The 23103-nt window shown below is 41.0% G+C and overlaps 2 long non-coding RNA genes across 2 annotated transcripts; one reads left to right on the top strand and one right to left on the bottom strand.

Annotated features, from left to right (window-relative positions):
• The first annotated feature begins 1430 nt into the window (after positions 1-1430).
• LOC142600766 (uncharacterized) lies at positions 1431-16408 on the top strand. The gene is made up of 5 exons (XR_012834327.1): positions 1431-1576; positions 2127-2236; positions 3827-3913; positions 12279-12420; positions 16136-16408. It is a non-coding gene; the product is annotated as an uncharacterized LOC142600766 (long non-coding RNA).
• Positions 11537-21203, bottom strand: LOC142600768 (uncharacterized). The gene is made up of 3 exons (XR_012834328.1): positions 21072-21203; positions 15169-15385; positions 11537-12406 (listed from the first exon to the last, which is right to left on the bottom strand). It is a non-coding gene; the product is annotated as an uncharacterized LOC142600768 (long non-coding RNA).
• Positions 21204-23103: the final 1900 nt, after the last annotated feature.

The raw sequence follows: 23103 nt of genomic DNA on the forward strand, positions 1-23103 counted from the left end.
TCTCTACTGAACCTATTTTGCCCTCTGCACAGCTGAAAAGCATCTGGTAAGCAGTGAGAAAGGTGGCTTTAAGCAACTTAAGTCCATTCCTCTGATCCTGGGCCAGCTGGGGACTGTTTAGCCCTCTGTATAATTCAAAGAAGCCTAAGGCTGTGCTTTCTGTGCTGACATGTCTTCTTCAGAGAAGGTGGGGAGACCAGGTGGTAGGGAGTAGGCATTGCTCTGCTTGGATTCTCCTCTGTCTGGAACAGCAGAGCTGCAGGGCAGCTTTTGTGCTGTTGAGGCAAATGTTACACTAAGTATTGAGTCTGTTCTGCATGGAGCAATCAGTTAACTTCAGAGATCTATTTATTTATTGTAGCACGAAACCTTCTTGAGGGCTTCTGATCTGGATGGATCATGAGTCAACAAATGCTTTATTTATTCTAGTATCATACCACATTGCTGCCCTGGGCTTGTTTCTGATCTTAGGTACTTTAAGAGGAGTTTTGATAGCTGGGCAGCTTTCAAAATTGGCAACTCAGACAAAAGAAGAAAACTAACGAGGGCACAACACACTCATTCAGCATAATTGTCTGACATCTGTAGCAGTTAATTACTGGAGATGAGAAGCAAATAAATCTCTTTTATGACTGTACAGAGATCAGCAGCATCACAAAGCAGGGTCTGTTTCACATAATGGCCAAGGAACAGGCACAAATTGATTTTTCATTTGCATTGTAAATAATTTTGCACTATTTTCCATAGCTCTTGTAGGACAAGGAGTTGGGCTCAGCCCAAGATGCTTTAAACTTTTATTTCTCCAACTACGTAGGTTTAAAGTGCAAAGAATGACTAACCCATGAAAAAGACTTTGCTTTAGTCTCTGAACAGAGACTCAACTCTGACCAACCATAGTAACAAAGTTTATTTATAAAATAAATTTTGTTGAAGAAGTGCAGTGATGTCTTAATGAGTCAAACAGAAAAGGCTTACAACGTGTTAACAGGCCCTTGCAGGAAGGGGAGAGCTAAGACAGCTGATCTTTCCCCTGCTATTTTTAAAGCATCAGTTGCACACAGAACAAAACTGTGTGCTTTTTACTTAGGCTAAACTTCACTTCCATTAGCATTGTAAAGTCAGTCATGCTACTGCTTCTGAAATGGAGAGTCTTAGCCATTGAAAGCAATGGGAGTCTGTTCATGTACATGGGTAGACTTGAGGTTGAAGGAGAATCAGGCACCATATGTCTCATCTATTATTCTCCCTCTCTAAATATAGCACATGCTATTGCTCAGAAGCTATGTGATGGGCTCACACAACCTGGGCAACCTTCCAATCTGATGTCATCACATGGGACATCCTGCCTGCCACAGTAAGGGCCTTGTCCATGCAGCTGGCCCTGCCATTCCCCTGCATGTGTATCCTCCTGGAAGTGGGGGCCAGCTTTTGCTACCATACTCAGGATCTCTTCTCATGGGTTTGCTTTCCCTTCCTGAAACAATAATATTCTGGGGGACTTTGGAGTGTACTGGAAACCACTGGAATTGCTGGGAACAAAGGTGGTCTGTTAGCTTCCCCCAGACCAGATGTCAGGGTGAGTTCTAAACTCCCTACCCAATTCACAGAAATTCCTGTCAGGAAGAGAGGTTAGAAAGGGGTCCAAGCAGCTCCTCCAAAGACTATTCACAGATTGCCAGCCCCAAGTGTTCACTACTTATAAATTAAGCCTATGAAACCATGCAGTTACTAAAAATAACCCATATAGGTGTCTTTCTATTTGTTTTTCATTTTGAGGGGCATGACAGGTATGTGTCACATCATTGTAATTTTTTGGCTAAGCAGTCTTTTTTTCAAGAGAACATAATACGAGTTCCTTGCATAATAACTTGACTCCAGGAGCTGGGATGCTAGAGAACAAAACTACTCCAGTTAGGATTCTCTCTCAGCTGTGAAAATCAATTACCGTAGTCATGGCTAATGCTTCAGTAGAGTCTCCCCTTGTTAGGTGATCAACTTGTATAGATTTTGCTCATCAGAAGAAAAGTAATAGAAAGTGGTTGGCTGCCCTTTGTTAACTAAAGGCTTGCATGCATGAGAGTAGAAGACATGCTCAAATCACCACTAAATAGCTCAATTTTTTACAGGAGCTACTCTTCAATTCAATGAGAAGCCTGCAATACAAGATTCAAAAAGACATCTGGAGAAGTATCTTGCGGAGATATTGTCTGACATGAGGCACAAATTCATGTATACAGTATGTATATCTAGTCTTACATAAAATTGTTAATTTACATAACATTGTTTTTTAAAATGTAGATATACTCTTTTTTTCTGACAGTATTCTTAAAATATGTATTTTAAAACAAGGCAATCAACTATTCTAAAGTCAGAAACTTTCATGTCTCACAATGTGTAAATAGATCCTAAATCCTTGATCCTACATTTATCCTCAATTTCCTGTATCCTGGATATCCTATATTTATCATAGATGCCTTTTACACACTGGAACAGTATCCTTTGTTGTGCATTTTGTTAACAGTTGAGGAGCAAGAGAATTCAGAGAATGAATTGTCTAGTGCTAGTTTAGGAATGTTTAGAGTAGGTGGAATTTTCCTACCATGACTTCAATTCAGTAAGATCTATCATGTTGTTTCACTTGAGAAAATTCAATGAACAAACACAGGCTTTAGCAACCTCTAGTGTTTCAAGTGCAGTGCTGTGATCTCAGTTTGCTCCAGCAGGATCTTGTGGCTGTGGTGAATCCCTGTAGGCAAACATATGGGCCACCAAAAAAAAAAAAAAAAAATGCAGAAAAGTGAGACTGGAATGGGAAAATTGTGGGGAAGATGCTCTTGCACTGTAGAGGAAGTTGTGTGATTTATAGTGAAATAAAGTGAAAAATGACAGGAACTAAACTGCGCATTGTATTTTCAGATGTGAAGTGTTGCAAAATCAAGCAATTCTTACAAATGCATGGTGAAAGACTAGCAAATTTTCAGAATAAATGTGTTAAAAATAGGTCTTAAAAGTTCTTCTCATTGCAGCATGGCTAAGGAAAAGGGAGAGAAAACTAGGGTAAGGTGTGAGGTCTCTACTGAGAGTGAGTTAATGGCCCAGTAGGAGAGAGAAAAAAAAAACCAAAAAACAAATACAAAAACAAACCCCAGTAGAAATGAATGTATGTGCTTGCCACTTTCATCCAGGAGTGTACTGAGGAGAAGAAACTGTAAATATTGCAAATGTCCTTAGGGATGATGGATTTTGTTCAGCAATCAGGCCTCTGACAGAGTGCTGCAAAGCAAATAACGATTGAGAAAGAACTCTCCAAATGGTAGACTCTACTTTGCAGCATCATCAATATAATACATACAGTACATTGACTGATTTTAATGTGTATACACCACCAGTAGCAAGAGAGCTCAGTATCAAGGGATTTGAGAATACTCTACTATGACATATACTTTGATACTCTTATCTGCTCCCTCTAAGACTACCTTCTATTCCACGAGCACTAACCCTTTGCCACATATCATTGTTGCCTTCCCCTTGCATTTTCATAGGCACAATAAAGGGTAGGAATGTTTTTCATGCAGAGAACAAGCGAGCTTTCAGAGTTTTTCATTCTCACTTTTGTGCCTGCCAGCACTTTTTTTTTCCCCACTCCTTTCCTGTCATGCCTTTTTTTCACACGGCCTGTGCATTAATCACTATTCATTGTACATAGGAGTCTGAGAGAGTGCAAGTGGATCACTCGAGGTGAGCACAGCCAGTCTTACCTGAACACTTCTGTCTGCAAGTGTCTTGACATCCTTGAAAATTAAAAACAGCATTCATCCTGTTACAGGTTGAAGAGTTATGGCTGACAATAATCACTCTGAAGGATGTACACACCCAATCAATCAATTCCTCTGCTTGTTGACAAAAATGCTAGGTATGGTAATTTACTGTTTAAATATTGTGAAATGAGCTAGTGGTTTCAGCAGCTCCTCGTCAACAGGTCTTGTATCACACACATGAACAAAATGTCACAAATGTTTCTAATTGGCAACCTTGTTGACAATCTCAGCAAAGGCTCTGGGTAACATGGGCAGAGAAACTTGACTGTTCTCTTACAACAAGAATGCGGTATCTTGGTAGAGACATGTGGAAAGCTGTCAGTGCTGTTATCCATGCTAGTGTTCACCTGTGCTTAAAAATTTTCAACCTCCAAAATGATTAGTGAGTCTAGAATCAGTGAGAGAAGGTGAAAAGAAAAGAGAAAAAGGTTTGAATGAGTTATTGTGTGTATAAATTTGATGTGTAAATTTCATTCATGTACTTGAGCATTGCTTGTTTTTAGCAGAACACAGTATGCAGAGTAAATGAAATTTTTAAGCGTGAGTGCTAAGCTGGAACAGTCTCTCTATATATACACTATACAGCTACACAGTCACTAAGTCTTTAGGGGCAATGAGTACTGAACACTTTTAGAAATCAAGCTATTTACTTGTCCACATCTGAAAATATCAGCCAGCAATGACAGCATACCAGTTTGGGCAGCTAACCACATCACTAGATTCAGGCGGGAATCCAAGATCTGCTTCAAAGGCCATTAAGCCTTTGAATTTTGGATCAGGCCTCATTTAGTCCCAGGGATTCTAACCTGGTATAGCACCTTCTTCTGCCACCCTCAGCATTTAAATTAAACTGGCTTAAACTTGCTTGGTAAGAATCCCTAAACCTTGCATCCACTCAGCTGATATGGATCTTGCATCCACTTATACATTGCCTCTCAATTTGGCCATTGAGTCAAAAGTAGATGCTATCTGCTTTACTTTCCTTCTTTCTGGGATACAGAAAAGGCTCTAACAGAAAAGCAACATAATGGAGCATGTAAGTTAAAGTAGTGGGTAACTTTCAGAAAACCAAAGCAGACAAACTTGTCTTTCTGGAAAGTGCAGCTTTTTTTTTTTTTTTTTCTTTTTTTTTTTTTTTTTAGCATAACACCTTCTAACGTCTAGTCAGATTGAAAGTAGGGAAGACAGGTGATAATTTCTGAAGAGCTTAGGAAATGTCTGGTGATGCTATCAATAAGTTTTTACGGCTGGTAAACAGCAAGACTGAAACGATTGCATTGATTCTACACGTTTTGTATAACATGCCGAAATAGTTTTCATTTCCTGCCAGCGTGAAGGGAGGGAGGGTGCAGGGCAGGAGAGGAGGGAGTGCTGACTCAGAGCTGTTTTCTTCAACAGTAGGACATGACTCTCTGAAGACTTACTTTAATATGCTCCCATGGCATAGAAGGTTCTTTGTTTATTGTTCCATTTGCACGTGGATGACCCTAGAAGCAAATTATGAATAAATGACAACACAAAATCATAGCTAGTAAACTCTAAAGGGGTTATAATTTCTTTTCAAAATGCACAGCATGATGTCGAGTTATTTATTCACACAGATTGTCTTATTACATTGTTATGTGCTCTGAAGTGTGGAGATAAATAGTGTTGGAGAGAACAGTAAACTCATCATAATTCTACTCCTGAACAGGCTATGGATCAAGTGTGATATTTAGACTTATCTTTACCTTAATAAATTCTCACTCTGAGAATTTCGTGAAGTCATCTGCTCTCATCCCTCTTTGAAATCTGTATTCCAGAGACTGAAAGATTGGTGAAATTGGTAGCTTTGTGGTATCTTAACCACTTTTAAGCAAAAATATCACTGTATTTGTTTATTTCAACATTTAGGCTTATTGCTAAAATTAGAGGACTTTGATTTAAAACAAATGGCTGTCATCTATGATGGATTACACCTTCTTCTCACTGTTCCTGTAAGTCAAACGGTGTTGGCATGAAGTTCAAAGACAAAGTTCAAGTGGCAAGTCACAGTTACAAGACTGGAGTCTGTTTCTTAAAAATTAGAAGCAAAAAACCCCAACCCTCAAAACACAAAACACAAGATGACTTAGAAGATCCAGAGCACTACCATGAAGTTAACTGAGAGTACCTGGCAACTCTGTTTCTTCATTTCAAGACAACTGCTTGGGGATAGGATAATAATCTCTCACAGTAATGGAGTCACACAGAATATGTCCTTCTTCTCTTATATACAGTACTGACTTTCACATAAGGTATTTATTGGAGACATCTACTTCAAAATCAATGGCAGGACAGGACCTGCCATCTCTGTGGCAGTAGGCAAGAAATCAATCTCTTTATATCTAGAATCAGATTCTGGTTCTGACTGGTAGATCAGATGTTGCCAAAGACATAAATGAAATATTATTACAAGTAAGCAGTGCTACACATTAAGAATGTCTAATTCATTGAATCAAATGGTCTTTATTTTTCCACTACTTCCACAGCACAAATGGCTTTGCTCATGGACATTATCAAGTGAATATGACCTGAATGAATATTACAACTGCAATGAAATTAATATTATCACTGTGAAATGAAATATTATCAGTCAAATTAATATTATCACTGTGTGCTTAGAAAAGGAGATACGTAGCTATCATTCAAAATGCAAACATTTAACTAAATGGTTGCTAAAGAAGGGCCAAATTGTAACACTCCACCTTATACTGAACAGTAACGAATCCCAAAGATGTCTTATTGAAATGAGTGGGGTGATTTGGAGTAAGAGAAATGTGATTAAGGACACGAGTGTCATTAAGAATCAGTGCAATTAAGGACAACAGAACACAGAACTCCCACTATCAGATGTCTTAAGATTGATAATTTTTTTGTTTCCCACAAACATATGACAGCATTGTACCATTTGCCTTTGCACCATCTGCATTTCCTGTTTTGAACTCTGTGTCTATGTAGTATTATTTCTTCTACCGGAACAGCTAAACAAAACAGTATATGCGTCACTGCTATTTGGTTTTACTGCTGCTGAGGATATTCGAAAATTGACTAAGTCTGTATGCATGTGTGAGTGCATGTGATGGAGAAAGAAGGATGCCATAAAGATCTGGAAAATTTCCACATTTTCCATGACATCTTAAAAAATGCTGAGGGATTTAACTTTACAAATAATGACTGAAATTAATGACTGCGTACACAAAGGCTCCTGATTCATTAATATTAGTATTACAAAGGCATCTCTTTAACTATTACAGTAATGGTTCAAACTGAAAAGCTATAGCGCATTTTCTTGGTCCTACACAATTCAGGAGCATGTGCAGGGCCATGAGCAGCTGGGAAACACAGAAATTTACTGGTAATTCTGAGCATCCAGAGCAACACAGATAACCTTGGCCTTCAAGATGTGAGTAATGTCCTTAATAAAAGAAGCACAACATAATATATCACAAAGGTAAACAAGATAAAAACTTCTAACACAGATTAAACTTCTAGGCATCTGTATACACAATGCTGATTTACAGAAATATAAAGCAAAAGTATGAATTATTTTTAAATTATGGTGCAAAATGAGTGACATGCCCTGTCCTTCTTAGCTGTGAAGTTATGTTTCTTAACATAGCTGTCACTGGGAAGTCTGCCATTACACATAAATATCTTATTTATTCTTTTTACTACCAAAATAATACTGACAGCTTGTCAGTCTGAGACTTAAATATTCATCTGAGGGAATGGACGATGGTAAAGGTCCTTTCTGCTCTTAACACAACGTTGTAAGGCACAGTCTCCATGGTGCATTATAGAGGAAAAGCAGTAGTCACTGTGATCATAGTTATGTCCAACCTCACTGTAACTACACTAGCTGAAGAATCAAAGGGAGAAGCTGCTGTCCAACAGAATACCTTTGTACAGATTGCACTCCAAGAAATTTCCATAAAAGAAAATAAAATGTGAGATGATGCCCACTGTAGGAGAAGATCAGGTTCGAGAATATCTAAGGAACCTGAAGGTGCACAAGTCCATGGGACCTGATGAGTTGCATCTGTGGGTCTTGAGGCAACTGGCAGATGAAGTGGCCAGGCCACTCACCATCATATTTGAGAAGTCCTGGCAGTCCAGCGAAGTTCCCACCGACTGGAAGAGGGGGAACATAACCCCCATTTTTAAGAAGGGAAAAAAGGAAGACCCAGGGAACTACAGGCTGGTCAGTCTCACCTCCGTGCCTGGCAAGATTATGGAGCAGACCCTCCTGGAGACTATGCTCAGGCACATGGAAAACAAGGAGGTGATTGGTGACAGCCAACATGGCTTCAGTAAGGGCAAATTGTGCCTGACCAACTTGGTGGCCTTCTATGATGGGGTTACAGCGTCGGTGGATAAGGGAAGGACAACTGACGTCATCTACCTGGACTTGTGCAAAGCATTTGACACTGTCCCACATGACATCCTTGTCTCTAAATTGGAGAGACATGGATTCGATGGATGGACCACTCGGTGGATAAGGAATTGGCTGGGTGGTCACACTCAAAGAGTTGTGGTCAATGGCTCAATGTCCAAGTGGAGAACGGTGACGAGTGGCATCCCTCAGGGGTCGGTACTGGGACTGGCACTGTTCAACATCTTTGTTGGCGACATGGACAGTGGGATCGAGTGCACCCTCAGCAGGTTTGCCAATGACACCAAGCTGTGTGGTGTGGTCGACACGCTGGAGAGAAGGGATGCCATCCAGAGGGACCTTGACAGCCTGGAGAGGTGGGCCTGTGTGAACCGCATGAAGTTCAACAAGGCCAAGTGCAAGGTCCTGCACATGGGTCAGCGCAATCCCAAGCACGACTATAGGCTGGGCGAGGAATGGATTGAAAGCAGCCCCGAGGAGAAGGACTTGGGGGTACTGATTGATGAGAAGCTCAACATGAGCCGGCAGTGTGCGCTTGCAGCCCAGAAAGCCAACCGTGTCCTGGGCTGCATCAAAAGAAGTGTGACCAGCAGGTCAAGGGAGGTGATCCTGCCCCTCTACTCCACTCCTGTGAGACCCCACCTGGAGTACTGCATCCAGCTCTGGGAGCCCCATTACAGGCGAGACATGGAGCTGTTGGAGAGAGTCCGGAGGAGGGCCACGAAGCTGATCAGAGGGCTGGAGCACCTCTCCTATGAGGACAGGCTGAGAGAGTTGGGATTGTTCAGCCTGGAGAAGAGAAGGCTCTGGGGGGATCTAACTGTGGCTTACCAGTACCTGAAGGGGGCCTACAGGAAAGATGGTGAGGGACTGTTTATCAGGGAGTGTAGTGACAGAACAAGGGGTAATGGGTTCAAGCTGAAGGAGGGTCGATTTAGATCAGATGTTAGAAAGAAATTCTTTACTGTTAGAGTGGTGAGGCACTGGACCAGGTTGCCCAGAGAGGTTGTGGATGCCCCATCCCTGGAAGTGTTCAAGGCCACATTGGATGGGGCTTTGGGCAACGTGGTCTAGTGGAGGGTGTCCCTGCCCTTAGCAGGGGGGTTGGAACTAGATGATCTTTAAGGTCCCTTCCAACCCAAACCATTCTATGATTCTATGATTCTATGATGTGGGGTCAAATTAACCCCCATGCAGAAGTCATAGAATCATGACTTCATAGAGTCACTATGGCAATGTCATATGTCTAAAATTCAAGGCCACAACACAAGATGGGTTTGAAAAGTGACATATTAAAAACTCTCCAGATATTCATTTTTAATATTTGCTTTGGGATTTGGGGCATATAGGGTTTTACTTGTCTATGTTTCTTCATCATCCCTAAAGAATATGTAAACTACAAAAACAGAAGCCATGACTATCACATAACAGACAGATCTGGGATATGGAAATTCTGAAAAACATGACTGTGCTAGGATCACAAATGTTGAATGTGACAGCTGATTAATTTCTCTGTTAATGAATATAATGGTTCTGGCTGGGATGGAGTTAATTTTCTTAATAACAGCCCATACAATGCTGTGTTTTTGTTTTGTGTCTAAACCAATGTTTGTAACACACTACAGTTTTGGCTGTTGCCGAGTAGTGCTTGCACAGCATCAAAGTTTTGTTTTTCCTGCTCTGCACCCCCAAGCAAGTAAGGCAAGAGGTGGCCAAGAGGTTGGGAGGGGACACAGCCAGCACAGCTGACCCAAAATGACCAAAAGGATATTCCATACCATATGATGTTGAGTGAGTGGCCGGGTGGGTGCTTAGCTGCTGGCTGCGGTCAACCCACCACAATGAGCTAACAGGATTTCATACTGAACTTAATTTCGAAAAGCAACAAGTACCTTATAAAAGACTTGGTTGTAGGAGATAACACTGGACTGAAGTGATTGAATCAGATCACTTTGGATTACACAACATACAAAACCAGATTTTCAGTCTTATAGGAGAAAGTTTTGAGAAATTGAGTACCAACTGGTGAGACTGACTAGGAAGAGCAGCTTATGGATCTGAGTACAAGCAAAATTACATGAGGTCTAAGTGTCACTGCTACCCAGAGCCAGACTTCCAAGCAAGGAGAAAAAGTTTGCTAGGAATGGGCTGAAGACCTACTAAAATGTATAAATCCATCAGAGAAGGTGTTAAAAGGGCAAAGAGAATTGGAGCACAAGAACAGTGTGATAAGCTAAGAGGGCTCTGTCTTGAAGGGGATGAGGGAGGAAAAAAAATAATTAAAAGGCTAATTAAGCTTTACCTTGGAAGGAAAACAAAAACAAATGCTAATGATGTCTTCACCAGCTATACCAGAGAGGAACAAGGAAAGAAAAACAGGGGCCATTATACACTGAGAAGAGGAGGATGATTAAAGATGAATAAGGGAATTAAATACTTTAAATTAATACTTCAGTTTTCAGTAGAAATGAAGGTTATGAGGGTAATAACAGGGTACCTAATCAGGAATGAGGGTACGAATGGTTATTCCATCCATGTTCAAAGTAAAAGCAGAGTTTGGGCTGCTGACTGTGGTGAAAGGAAGAAAGAGGGAGAGGGAGAGGAAAAGGGACCAGGTAAAACACTAAAAGAAGCACACATGAAATTGCAAGTTCAGTAGCAGATGTTTTTAATGAATCTATCAGTTTGGGAATGTGTGGTGTGAAGATGAGACAATCTGCCCTCTGACTGGAGACAGCATATCTAACGACAGAAAGTTTTTGAGGAAGGAATGGGCGAAGTGATCTAGGTGGCTGCATTCTCATCATTTAGTCACCCCTACAGGAGCCCTTAGCACAGATTTTTAAAGTCAAGAACAATGAGCTGTGGAGGCAAATGGAAAGAGAGCTGAACTATAATGTGGTTTTCTTTATCAGAGGTACACACTAGGTTAGTCTGACATAATTTATATTCTACAAGATAACTTTCTTGTAAGATAAGAGTAAATGTCATGTTTCTAAGGGTGCAGCTTATGGTAAATCACTCAGTACTTTACTACACAGGAAATTATTCTTTAAGGAGTTCAGGAAAGGTGTTAATATGAGAACTTGAAGACAGATAAGGCAAAAACTAAGTAGAAGGCTAAAGTGGGCATATACTGAAAAGGAAGTTCCCAAGATAAAGTTATCACCAGTCTTAGGACTGATCCTGCACAGTCTTTTTCAAAAAGAAAAAGAAAAAAAAGAAAAAAAGAAAAAAGAAAAAAGAAGAAAGAAAGAAAGAGAAAGAAAGAAAAAGTAAGTTAGAATACTTCTCTAAGTTTCTAATCACAAGTGCTGTGAAGTTCTTTTTCAAACAACAGGGATGAGAAAAGAAGAACCATACTTGATTCAAGACAGACTGTGGAAACTTATTGAAGGGCTCTGTGTGACAGAAAAAGATGAGTTTAGGCATAGAAATTGGATCAGTCAAGTTAGTATCTTCCTGGCAAGTTCTTGACAGACAAAAGAAAAATTTCTTTATTTTTGATGAGACATACACCACCTTTTTCAGTGGTACCACTCCAGTGTTTCAGGGCACTTGGGCACTGTGCCAAAATACAGTTAAACTGCATCCGGACCCACACTGGCTCACATTCAACCAGTGTCAATACTTCTTCAATGTACTTTCCCACTTCCAGATCTGGGGCTAGAACAGACAGAGAGAGTTTGAGTGCATCCATACCCACACCATGAGGGACACACCGTCTGTGGGACATGCAGGAAAGATAAAAGGGATCAACCCGAGCTGTGATGTCAATGAACATAACTGAATTTGGTTTTGACTGTTATTCAGAAGGAAAGTGCCCTAATCTGAGATAATTTAATTCACTACTAGATTTGAAAGCACTTTAAGCATATCAACTTCATACCCTTTGTTATTTGTCTTTGCTTTCCTGAGCATCTTTGCATCCGGGGTATGACAATCCTTCCTTGGGCCTCCAGGAACATTTCTGTGAACATGTGAAAGATGTGCAGCTTTCTTCACATTCTGTATAATCTATCTTCTGTCTGCCCACTTTTTGACAGGGCAGAGCAAGAGGTCTTAGATCTCCCCTAGCTCCTTCTTTCAGCAGAAGGAGAAATAGGCATATTTTTCTGGCTTTTCATCCTGCCTTTGCATTCAAGACACATTGCAGGGAGTTCTTCTGTGGCTGCTGCAGTGGAAAGAGTAAGTCACTGAAGACTTTTTTATCACAGTATCCTGATAAATATTACAATTTGGCTGTCTTTTGATTTACCTTTTTGCTATCCATTCTCCATGTTCAGTGAAAATGCTTATCCAAATTGCTTATTCTAACTGTTTAAAAATCACGAGTCAAGCTCTTCAGATCTATTATGGGATTAAGGCAAACTGAAAAGCAAAAGAAGAGCTTGGAACTGTTTGCCTTTAATTTCAGAGCCTCCAGAATTCCTTCAGGACACAACACCAAGCCATGAAAGCTAGAGCTCTATTTCTACCTTTCTCCTCTTTTTATTAAAAAAAGAGGGTCTTGTTTAATCACTTGCCTAGAGGAATGGACACTTTCAAACACAGCATCAAGTAATGTGAGATTTCTAGATCAAACTGCAAAAGTTAGTGCTGCCAATTTAATCATTCTGACGTTTTCAGACTGAAGAGCAAATGGTGAAAGCAGAAGCAGCTCAGTTACCCTTGTGCCCCTACAGTGTAACAGGCAAAGGAGTAAATGCAACTTGCCTAAGCAGACAGCCTCCAGGGGACCAGAGCAAAGCCACCTCCACACCCTTTCCCTTCTTACCTTGGCAGCTGACTGAAGGCTACACAGGGGGTGCGGTGGGTGGGTGGAGCCGGTTTTGAGCATGCACACCCTAAAGTTATTCTGCTCATCTGTGATTTCAACTACTGCTTCTGTGGGTTGGCATCGATATGCACAAGTTGTGCACATTTCCCTTTCATGGCAACCTCTTGTAAAGGCAAGGTAAAGAGTAGAGATTGCAATTTATTCTCCTCTGTGTAGGCAAAGCTTTTTATTTTTTCACTAATGGAAATTGATCCTTCTTTCAAAGTATTTATGGTGCTATAAGCATATTGTGAATATTGTTCCAGCATAAATGACACTTGTCTCAGGTTAACTTTTAGGATGGAGAAAACCTGGTCTCTGAACTAGATTCCTTGTGAGACAAATCCTGTAACATTATCCAAACCAAGTTTCTAAAATTCTTGACATTTGCCATCACTTGTACCTTTCCACAGAGAACTGTACCAGATTTTCTTTTAAAATCAATAAATTGGGTATTCCATTTGTTCATGAACAGTGGAACTGATGCAAACTGAGCAATCTGGTATCAGCTGAATATGGAGATACAAAGAAATTTCTTCTGTTAAAACACTTATATTTTACATTCAAATATTTCTATTGCTTATTGAATTTGTTTAGAGAAGATATATGAAATTTATCAAGAACAAGTATACGCTGTCACTGAGGATCAAGCAAGCACCTTATCACCAGGTCCTTTCATTATTATTTGTGAATTGGCCTACCAATTGGTAATGGGTATTCTGGCTTGGCTATATCTGCCAGTAACTGGATAAAGGTCAGTCTCATACAAGTCATCTTAGTATTCTTCTGATTTGAGGAAGTCTGAAATTAGGTAGTAGTTAAAGGTTACCAAATCAGGACAGTTGTTCAGACGTACACTTTCTTTTAAGATGGAAATTTTTAGGATGAATAATGTCTATAGAATCTCATCTTAAAAGCCAATTTGCTGTGAAAAACGAAGAGACTCCTCTCATGTTTGAAGTCAAATCAGGGATAACAGATTAAATATTTTGCTTACTGTTTTTATTAGCTACTAGAAAGAAGGTATGACTATTTTAGCTACGTTCATCTGTCCAACAAATTCCCTCAAATAATTTTTACAACAAATGCAAAATGCTTGCAACGGACATTTTCAACCCAACTTGAAAGTAGGGCAGCTCTCAAAAAAAAAAAAAAAAAAAAAAAAAAAAAAAAAAAAAATTACAAGTTTTGGTCTCTGCAATGAAAAAAAATGAAATTCAGCCATGATACAGTATTTGACAGTAGGTCTAATATGTATGAACAATATGACCTGTCCCACCAATCAACATGAATAATTTAGGACTAGAATGAGAGATGTCTCTTAAAATATATGAAAACACTAGCATTGTTGCTACAGTTGTAGGAAGAGTTGAGTTTTAGTGAACAAAACACAAATACGTGAGGAAAAAAAAAATTGGTTTAGCTGCTTATAGAGCAAGTTCTTCAGTTTTGTGAATACAAATGGTCTAAATCATAAGAGTAATGTGCAGGATTTTTTTTTCCCAAAAAAATCTCTCTGCCGAATAATTTTCAGTGATCGTATTATCCAAGTGGTTTCAGTTTTCTTCAGAACCAATATGACTGTAAGATTGATCTTTGCTAGATCACTAATATATTTTTAACTATATAGCTGAATTACCTTGTTATTTTACTCAGTAAACTTTCTGGACTTACTTCCATTTCAGTTTTATCCAGCAAAGGTACAGAAGTACAGTTTCATACTGTTTAGATATCCATCCTTCTTTCAGTTTCATTCTCAGATTCTAATGGTTAATTTTGCAGAATTAGGGGCAAGGATTAATTAAAAAAAATTATAATGCCAAAACTGAAATGTGCAGAGGCAAAAGTATTATCAAGTTTCAGAAATGTAGATCGGCTTTCGATAACTTCAGCAAATAAATGATTAGGAATTCAAAAAAAATAAGATTTCACAAAGTTATAATGCTAATTCATGCTAAATGTCTAGTAAGCTGTTTTCTTTCCCTTGGAAAACAAAGATAGTGTTGTAAGCGCCTATGACTAATAAGGCTCATTTACGTACATTTCTAAGTTTTTGGCTATTGAACCGCAAAGGCTTTGGGGATTTGTAAGAACAGGGGATAGACTGTATAACCTACTGCTTCACAGATTAAGATGGGAGGGATTTAAGGCTTGCCATCCAATGTCTCCGGGTAGAGAAAGAGCAACTGTTACTCATCAACCATTGACCGACAGGTTTAGCATTGCGTGGGTGGGGATTGGCTGGAATCTCACCAGCACGTGGGAGGCTGGGCAACAAAGGCAGAAGGTCCGGGTCCACATTTGCAGAAGATTGCCTAAGAAAGCATGGGATGTCTGAAAGAGATCAGAGGGAAAAAATAACTAGAGACAGCTGGACATTCCAATTTTTTACTCTTTACCCACCAAAAAGGCTGCATATGTTCTACTGTTCATTTTCAATACAATAAACAATTTGTTTATTTGGGAGAAGACAAAGAAATTCCTATTCTACTCCCCCCAGTTTGACTCTACATGTTTCCTAAGTACACAGCCAAGGAACATATTTTTTAAAATCCTATTTATGTTTATGTGCAGTTTACATTATCATTTGTAAAATATATTACAACATGCTACTTGCTTTATTTTGAAATTTCAAGACCTTTCTGTGGCTTTTCCACACCCTAGAAATTTCACATATAAATGATAGGAAAAAAGGCCAATCTTCTCCTGTCTTTCTGTTCAGTGTTCCCAAGAAAACAGTTAGGATGAAATTTGCCGATCGCTACGGGTAAACTTCCATGCCAGTTCATCCCAATTATCTCAGCTGGTAGACCTGTATCTAAAAATGGCACATGCTTGCCAACTGAAAATACAATTTGGTGAAAATGTTCTAACTTGTGTAGATTAAGGTCAGGTGCCAAGAGAAAGTGTATAAATCTACAGATAAGCATATTAAGTTATTTAAATTCCATTAAAGTTGCCATGCCCAGTTTTTCCTATTGGCTAGATCTTTGTGGCTCTCAACTTTGACTCTGAATTGATCATTGAAAGCCTTCAAAAAGGGTAAGCAGGTGTATTTTCTATCTTTGTTTCTCTTTTTTGAAGGAGCAAAGGCAATGTGCTCTTTCATTGGGACTTATGATATGGTGGAACATGAGAACAGAGGGCTGCAGTTTGGAAAGGGAACAGGAAACACCGTATCTCAGATGAAAATGTGGAGTGATATCACACCTCATAAGAACACAGTTGCTGCACTGGTATTCAGGACTTTGTAATCCACCTGGGATGTGCGATCATCCTGCTCCAGAGGAACCTTGCTCCATCCATTAAGTGCAGGACTTAAGCACATGTCTGGCATGTGAACATCACCCACAATTAAATTTGTTTACAAACATTCAGATTTGAACTGCCCACTGGAAAAACTCACAAGCCTTTACATGCCTGAATATTTTCAAAACTCTGAACCTGAACACCAAATACAGTTACCTACATTATTTAAAAGCCTGACTTTCATATTTGTCAAGTAATAGGAGATGGGCTTTTTTAAAAATGTGGCTTCTTTCTCAGAGGCTTAAATTTAAGCTTAAGTGTTGAAGTTTGCAAATATTGCAGTTTGGTCTGTAGACATACACAGACACTGACACATGCTTATCAGGGAGCATGCTTTTGTTTAGGGTGTAGTTACTGTGCAGTGTCATATTATGTAAAAGTTGCCTTACTGGCTTGTCTACAGACAAACCTTGTAATGATTATACAGATTTTTTTCTGCTTTAAACAATCATGGTGCACTGAACAGAGTATTAAGTGAAAACAAATTATAATAATAGTGTTAATGTCATACCTCAGGTTTATTGGTATAATTAAAATCCATTTAGAACAACACACCTGTTCCTTAAACATTTCTATTTCTGTTCTCCCCTTATTAGTGCAATTTCATGGATAGATATTACTCATGTTGGCTCTTAGGGGAATGATTTGTCACCTCCACTGTGAAGTTGAGCATGGTGAGTGGCGATTGCTGCAGAAGAGTCAAGGGACTGTATGGTGGAGTGGATAGCTGGCTCACCTACACCCTTTCGAAAAGTCTCACTTAAGGCCATGAGCAGCTGTGTAGGATGCTACAACAATATTGGTACATGAGGTTACTTGCAATAATTTATCTCCATCTGCTTTTAAGTGGTGTTTTTGTGTAGTTTACTGATTCCGCAGCCCCTGGAGGAGGAGCACATAAGTATTCTTTAGTCCACTTGTGTCAAAATGAGCCCAGTTAGCTTAAATAACTGGTATGTTATACATCTTTGCTCTGCCTCATGTTGACTAAGGTGAATTAGTCCCAGCAAGTGCAGTTCCCCAGCAGATATTAGAGTTGGTGTTCTCAGTCATAAGCAACCACTGCGGGAAGGAGCTATGTCCAGAACAGGACTCTTATTGACAGCCTAAGTGTTACTCTTGTCTGACTTACTCTTGTCACTTATTATGTCAAAAAATGCCATTAGTTCAGAATTTACAGAGAAAAAGGCAAATGTGCACCACATAAACTAAATATTTCTGAAGGAATTTGGGATTGTATTTAGTATCTATTTTTTCCCTAAGAAACACAGCTCTGATTCTACCCTCTAAATACGGCAGTTAAGTTAATGGAGTTATTGCCATATAAAGATGGTGCAAACTCAGAACACTGCTATGATAATCCCTCTTATCACTACAGGAATGTTTCAGCTAATGCTTAAAAACCTATTAGAAAACCAAGAGCTAGCAATTTATTTAAAGACTCCTTATAGCAAGTGCCTACCAGTTGGACTGGAAATGTCACTAATGGAGCCGAGTAAAGAGAATAATTTATTTTCTGTTTTAATTGTAATCAATTAAGTCTACATTCTTCTGCCAGATACAGAGTGAATAAAAAATTCGCCATTCCCTTCCCACCCTATTACACCCTACAAAGAGATGGAGATATTCCTCCTCTTTAATTTCAATTCAATTCAAAATTCAATTCAATTTCAATACCTTCACATAAAGAAGGCAGAATGTAGGTTGGACATAGAACTATATACACACATAGACCTTTCAATCAGATTATCTCCTTTAACTGTTTGGTTGCCTCCCTGAACACCTCTCTGCTTTGTATACCTCCTGGGCTGTCAGAGCTAAGATGTATCAATTATACTTTACCTGTTTACACTTTCTCCTCTGAGTTATTGTTACGAAAGGAGTAAAGTAGCTTCTGAGGCTCAGTGTGTTTGTGTTTTGTTTTATTTAATGTTCTGAAAACCATATATCTCAGATATGACTAAAAATTAATAAAGGTGTTTTGTTATTTACTGTTTTCTGTAGCACTAAATAGTGGTCTGGCTCATTAAAGTGCTATGCTTTGTTTGATTCACTCTGACAGACTGAGAATAGTTGCTTGCAGCTGGCAGTGTTCAGTTTTGATGAAAGTGTCATGCAGGGGTTAAAGATATGCTGGAATCAATTTACTTAGATTAGATTTAACAAAAGAAACATGTATGGTATGCAGTAAAGCATATACCTTTAACGGATAGGCGAGAAATGTTCTGTGCAGGCTAAGAGAGGAATTGGGTGAATGCTTTGGTCCAGATGGCACTGGGATTAGGGAAGTGTGAAGGAAAGATAAGGAAGAACTGTTGATCATTTGTCATAGAATAAAAGTTCAGAAGAAGAAGAAAAAATGCTGCTGCTGACGATTGCTAACTATGGAAAATAAAATAGGTAAGGTTTTATTTTCAGAGAGAGACTATAAAGGCCAACCACTCATATGGAAAACATCTCTTCAGAAGAAATCTGTCTCTGTTGTTGACCAGGAAGTTCATAGGGGTCACACAGAATCACAGAATGGCTGAGGTTGGAAGGGATCTCTGGAGGTCATCTGTTCCAAACCTCCTGCTCAAGCAGGGCCACCTAGAGCCAGTTGCCCAGAACCATGTCCACGTGGCTTTTTAATATCTCCAAGGAGGGAGACTCCACAACCTTCCTGGACAATCTGTGACACTGCTTGGTCACCCTCACAGTAAAAAAGTGTTTCCTGATGTTCAGAGGGAACCTCCTGTGTTTCAGTTGGTGCTCATCATTGCCTCTGGTCCTGTCACTGGGCATCACTGAGCCTGGTTCCTGGGACCCTGGCTGCAGCCTCTTTGCAATTTCCCTTCAGGTATTTATAGACATTAACAAGAGTTCCCTTGAGCCTGCTCTTCTCCAGGTGGAACAGTCCCAGCTCTTTCAGCCTTTCCTTGTAGGGGAGATGCTCCAGTCCCTTAATCATCTTTGTGGCCCTTTGCTGGCCTCTCTCCAGTATGGAGCTCAGAACTGAACACAGCACTCCAGGTCTGGCCTCACCAATGCTGGGTAGAGGGGAAGCATCACCTCCCTCAACCTGCTGGCACTACTTGGCCTAAGGTAGCCCAGGATACCATTAGCCACGTTTGCCACAAGGGTACATCGCTGCTCATGTCCAACTTGGTGTCCACCAGTACCCCTAGATCCTTTTCTGCAAAGCTGCTTTCCAGCTGCATGGCTTTTGCCAGGGAGAAGTACAGTCAGTCAGGGAGGCAGCAACAGAAAAAATTATATGTGGTTAGGGACATTTTGCTAATCAAATAACAAAGAAAGCATGCTGCCTGTCTACGTAAAGCAGAAGGCAGGCTCCATCTCAGCATCTCAGCATCAGTTTAGGAACTCTTGTTGATGTTCTATGACTGCTCCATTGACATAATTTATACTTTAACTTGCACAAAATGCTTTCCTAGCTAATGGCAGATAGGGCTCTGTGCGACATTCCTCACCCATGTGTGTTAATGGCTTTGTATTAGGCCCTGAACCATTAAGAAATTGCTAGCCGTCACCCTCAGAGCTTTCTTTCAAAGGTGGAAATTAAATAATGACACTGTACCACCATTTTCCAGATACTACATTAATATCATTCTCTGAAACCTGACTAGCAGCCCCAGACAACTGTCCAAAACCCACTGTAAACAGTGTAATTGATCTCTTACAAGTACTTTGTTATTAGTTTTCTTAGTCCCATCCCCAAGGGGGAATGGCTTCGTGGGATAAATTTCAGGCTAGAAATATGTTGACTCTCTGGATGCGCAGGTTCCAGGCTGCGTGATGGACTCAGATCCTCGGCTTTCTGTGGTCAATCGAGTAACTATCATGCACTTCATTCTGTGTACAGGTAAGCACTAACATATAAAGGATAGGTATTGATACATCTTCTAGGATTGCTCATTTGCTCACTGACATTTACTTTGTATCGACATTACTGGTGCCTTGAAGAACAAAACTGTCTTCAAATTTGCTCACAAAAACTCAGCTTTTTTTTTTTTTTTTTTTTAATCACCATTCATAAATAGTTTACTGGCCATAGTTAGAGAAATAAAAAAATGTGTGTATTGTCAAGCCTGCAGGTGAATGCATGCTGCATCTGCAGGATGCGGTGGCCACCAACCACCATGGGGATGCTTGCCAAAAGGTAGTGTGTAGCCATGCTCCTCTCCATCCAAGGGCAGGTTATAAAGGTAGCTCGATTTAGGGCAAAAGGCTTCCAGCGGTGCTAAGACAAGATTAACCAGGATGTTTCAGGCTAAAAGACGTGTCTTGAAATACCATGTTGCTTGGCACGAAGGTCGCACCACATCTCAAAATCCAGCAAGATGCAGCAACAATTCTGGTAAGAAAGCTTTTCCCTCCTCTGTCAGAACTGCACAGTGGAGTAAAATAAACTGTGTATGTGGCAAGTCATGTGCTGGCTGCTCTCCGCTGGATCCGATTAATTATTAATTACTCAGTGGAGGGGACACCAGGTTTACGGGCAAACGGGAACCGTGGAAACGGGCAGGGCTGAACCCCAGGCAGCACCAGCGAGCACGGTGGTGGCCGCGGGCCTGTGGCAGCGCCCCAGGCTCCGCTGCCCTCCGCCCGGGCCGGGTGCTGACCGGCCGTCCCTGCGGCTCGCCCGGCGCCTCCCCGCCCGGGGCTGCGGGCGGTCGGGCGGTGGCGGCCCTGTGGAGGAGGTCAGTCTTACCTCGGGCTGACCTGGGTGGATGGCTCCGCTCCCAGCCGCTCCCGAGTGCGGGACAAGGGAACAGAAAGTGAAGGTCGGGCCCCTGGTGTGCGGGCCCCGCGCGGATCGGCACGGCACGGCACGGCCGGGGCGGGCAGGGCACTCCAGGCACTCACCCTCCCGGCCCGCGCTGCCGCTCCGCTGGGAGAACCTGAGGAGGCACTGCCGCTCGTCTGCAGCACCGCCGTGGCGTCCCCAAAGGCCCTCTGCCTCGCCCTGTCACTTCAGGGAGAGAAAGGCTGGCAATACCGCTGCTATTCTTTTCCCTGGGATTCATTTTCCCTCTTCAGGGAAAAAGGATCTTTGAAAACTCCTACACGGGGGCAAAGTGGGAAAGGTGCACAAATCATGTGTTATTATATAGACAGTTATTGGATTTTTCTTTAGGGAATGACTGGAAGAATAGCATTTTGACATGAGTAAATTAAATAAAACTGCTAAAACATGAAATTTTTCAAGTGGATCCTCATTCTCCCACTCCTTCCACTTTCATACCATGTTTCTCAGTGTTAACAAAGCATTCAATTCCCTGTGTTTTCTTAATCCCAAATTAAACTTATTTTATCAGGCACCTTGCAAAGGAAAGCTTTATTGCAAACAAGTGAAACACTGTGATGTACTCTCTTCCTAATTAATATGTAGGAAACTCAGGCTCAAATTTTGGACACCTGGCTGCAACAGAGTATGAAGTTCCCTGCTCTGGTCACCTCCCTCTGAGACCACTGCTGGAGCTGCAGTGACAGCATGGGTCTCCTGCCATTTCATGGTATCTTTGGTGATGAGGAGGAGGTCTTAAAAAAAAAAGCAAAAAAAAAAAGCAAATGTATGTGTGTGTACATGTACACGTATGTATAAAGAGAAAGTCTTGGGCAACTGAGGTCAGTGCTGCACTCACAGCTTCTGGGACTCCTGACGGCATAAGAATATCTTTACCGGTGTGGACCAAAGGTCCGTCCATCCAGTTTATAAGACCAGATCAGCCGTCGAGTTGATTCCCAGGAGTGAGAACATGACACCATGACACATCTCCTGACTGTTCACCTAATCTCTGGCTGGTTTTAGCTCAGGGGATTTTCTGTAGCTGATGTGGTTTGGCTATTTAGCAGCTCTCAACAGACCTATCTTCCCAGTATTTGTCTGATCTGCCCTTGAAGCCATGTAACTCTTTTGCATGCAGAAGACTCTAAGTCTGTGTTTATACTATTAAACTGAACAGACCCAGTTCACAAGTACAAACCTTGTCCTGTGGTGCTCAATACTGTCAAATTGTTAGTAAGGGCTGTGGCACAAGGTGATCGTCATTCCCTCCAAACAAAGCCTGGGCAGTCTAAAGCATCAGCACACAAAATGCTCACTCCTGTCTGCGAGCAGTAAGGCAACTGTCTGCTGGGACCATTCCTGAAACTGTAATCCCAGCAAGGCTCTGTGGTTGTGTGGTGGCCTATAGGAGATGTATTGGGCAGTCTGAATGTGGCTACTCTGTTTTAGGGGATAGGAGAGCTTAGCATTGCAGATGTGAGTCTTGTCATACTAGTTAGTCTCAAGGCCAGAGGATGGTTCCTGGACTGCTTTACTTTACTAGCAGTCGTATAGCTAAGAGATTGGCATCAACTTTTGTGCCACAAGGGTGCTGGGAAACTCTGTTGCCCTAGAGACAGGAGCGAGATATTTAGTTTTGGAAGAACACAGGTATTACAAGCATCCCAGGAGTTTTCGCTTTCTGCCAGAGGCCAGTTCTCTTGATTATTTAAGGTAAATAAGAATCGCTTCTTAACCTTAATAACAAGCTCTTCCTGTTCGGTAGCGAAGTGAGACTGTCACTTGCTGCAGTGCAAGGAAGGAGTGGGGTATCCTGCTCAGCCCTGTTGGTGTTCCTTCCTTTCATCTTGCTTGTTGCTTAGCACCTCAGCTCCCAAAGAGTGATGAGCCCCGTAACCTCACTGTTGCAGTCCTGCGTGGTTCCCCAAATAAGGGTGGTACAGAAGCAATCACT

This window comes from Balearica regulorum, chromosome 2 (assembly GCF_011004875.1).
Source record: "Balearica regulorum gibbericeps isolate bBalReg1 chromosome 2, bBalReg1.pri, whole genome shotgun sequence".
Classification (NCBI taxonomy): domain Eukaryota; kingdom Metazoa; phylum Chordata; class Aves; order Gruiformes; family Gruidae; genus Balearica; species Balearica regulorum.